Genomic DNA, 2,840 nt, shown 5'->3' with positions numbered 1-2,840 from the left:
CCAAACATGACAAAATGTTCTTGCTGCCAACTTTCAATGCATAACAATAGTTATTTTCATTCTAAAAATTCAGGACTTGACTCAGCAAACATATCAGTCAGTGCCCTGAAAGCAAATCTCGGAACTCACATCTCTTTTTGGAATTCAGGCTACACCTAAATGAAAGAGCTAAAACCATAAAATGGCCCTGCCATTTCTAGTCTTTATCAGTATTCCAATTTATATAGGGCATAAAATAGAAGGAAACATTCTTCTAGAATGCCCTTAGTCACATCTGAATTAGAAAACAGTTTTTTAAATTTTTTTCTTTATTTTTGGATTTTAGAGAAGCCTTGCTATGTAGTTCAAGCTAGCTGTGAATTCTCTATGTAGCCCAGACTGACCTTGAACTCACAGAAATTCTCCTGCCTCAGCCTCCCAAGTGCTAGACTTACAGGCACCCCCACCACACCCAGCTGAAAGATGATTTATGAATCACCAAAAGCCTTGTATTGATTTCTATTTTTTTCGCCTGTAACCAAATGTCACTCACTGAGTTTTGGACTAAAATTAACTGACAGATATTGACTCTCCATAGTTTGAGTCCTTCCCTAACTACATCAAATTTTGAGGTATCTGTGTTTGCCATAATCTTCCTTATTTAAGATGTTTCCAGAGGATAATAGCAGTCACCACCAGGCACTAATATAAGATACTTCAAGGAAAATTTTTGAGCTGAGAATTACAGAGAAACAAATGCTAGGCTAAACTCAGCTGCCATTGACCAATGGAGAGTTCCCGTCCCAAAGGGAAATCTTCACTTATAGCTACTTTTTAGCTTGTCCCTTCCAAAATTACTCTTTGCCAGTGATTCATAATAGTTCTACTCTGAATTCTGAGAAGCCAGAAGCATTTAGCAAGCTTAACCGTGTCTTTCTGTGCTAGCTGTGACCTGTTCCTGCTCCTCCTTCTCTCTGGCCAGGCCACAGCCAACATATCTGTGACATAAGGTGATTCTTTAAGGGCTCCTAAGTCATAAATTATTCACAAGTAAAGTAAACCACCAACAACACCTTGAATCATGTAATTTATTGTACAGTCAACAGTTCACGTGTGTGAGATCCACAGGCCTGGACTCAATCGAATGTGTTATCTAAATAGTCTATATGCACAGACTATATTTCTTGCCATTATTCCCTAAACGATAAAGAATAACAACCATCTACATAGCATTTACACTGCATTAGGCATTCCACGTCATCCAGAGATGATTTAAAGTATATGGGAGGGGGCTGGGGATTTAGCTCAGCGGCCAAAGCGCCTGCCTGGCAAGTGCAAGGTCGTGAGTTCGGTTCCTGGTACCAGAGAAAAAACAACAAAAAAAAAAGTATATGGGAGGTGGTGCCTAAACTATATGCAAATATTATATACTGTATGTAAGCAACTTGAGCATCTATTTTGCTATGGGGGATTCTGAAACAAATCCTCCTCACAAACTGAGGGGCTGTTTTTAAAATGGAGGTTATGTAAAAATTTATTCAAAAGATCTTTCTCACCAGTGAGTTTACTCATGGTAAAAAAAAAAAAAAAATTATTATGTTCTGGAATTAATTGTCCTTGCATGTGACTTTGTTTGAACCAAAGCCAACGACATTCAAGAATCAACCAAAATACACAGAGCCTACAGCTCAGTAAACCATAAGAGGCACTGGAGGCTGTGCAGTAGAACTGTAAATTAGCAAAAGCTTTACTGCCTGTTCCAACTCAAATTACACATTTCATATTTGCTTTGTTCAAAAGGTATAACAGGTAGAAGATGTCCTCAGATGACACCCTCATTTGCATTAGTCTCTTTCACAGTTATTTTCAAGCAGAAATCATTTAAATATTTCAAGTTAACAAGAAATGGAAAGGATCCCAGCAGGCAATCTTTCAAATCCTAATTCTAGGAAACCAAAATGTCAATTAAACCACTTAACCCTGAGATTTTTTTAATGATGTGCAATATTTATGTATAAATGATGGTGACATTCATTACAGGACTTTCTTCCATTTCTGTATATTAGGCATGTCAGATCAGAAAGGAGACCAGAGGTCTGAATCTAATTCTGTGGCCCTTCACCACATCCCAGTGGCAAGCGTTCCGTATCATCACTTCTGTGTCATGGTCACCCTCAGCCTCAAGCACTCCACAGGACTTCTTCCTGACCACACTTGGGTAGGCACCCAGTACCTGTTCACGTGCAGCAGGCTGTGCACAACGAATCAGGCTGCTGGTCAGCTCAGCACTCACCACCCTCACAGTAAAACCTAAGCTCATTTCCATGGCAATAAGACACTCTAGCGTGATGGTGAACCTAGGGCATATGGGCCACAGTGCACACACAGAACCCTCTCTGTCAGCATGCAAGCCAAGTTGCCCCAACATCAGCTTTAAGTGCAGAGCTGTGTCTAAAGCCTGTCTCAGCCTCTTCTTTAAGGTGTCTCCAATTTGTGCACACATGAGCCACAGTAGGCTCCTCTTCTTCCTCAGACTCATTGGGCTCTCCTCTGCCTCAGAGATTTGTAGGTCCTGTCATCTGCCTGGGGTCCTGAAGCTGCCTCCCACTCAGAACCAAGCCCTGTCTCTAGTACCTACTTCTCAGAGATACATTCCCTCACCAGTCTAAGTTTGTATCACCAAAACTCTCATCACTATCAGTTATCCTGTCTGCATTTGTCCTTTATTAGTACGCCTATTTCCCGTCATAAGCATATACACAAGAAGGAAGTGCTATAATATAAGCAATTAATAAAAACTAAGTCATACTGTAAGGAAGGCTTCCTAGGGGGTAGGTAGAGGGGCTGGGGATTTAGCTCAG

General features: G+C 40.7%; 1 protein-coding gene across 7 annotated transcripts in view; it reads right to left on the bottom strand.

Moving 5' to 3' along the window:
* Positions 1 to 2,840, bottom strand: part of Magi1 (membrane associated guanylate kinase, WW and PDZ domain containing 1) — a 599,700-nt gene that overhangs the window by 540,264 nt on the left and 56,596 nt on the right. The window lies entirely within an intron of this gene.

Source organism: Chinchilla lanigera, unplaced genomic scaffold (assembly GCF_000276665.1).
Source record: "Chinchilla lanigera isolate Chin_1 unplaced genomic scaffold, ChiLan1.0 scaffold00116, whole genome shotgun sequence".
NCBI classification, from domain to species: domain Eukaryota; kingdom Metazoa; phylum Chordata; class Mammalia; order Rodentia; family Chinchillidae; genus Chinchilla; species Chinchilla lanigera.
Note: the sequence above shows the minus strand (reverse complement) of the source record. Positions and strands in the feature narration are given on the sequence as shown.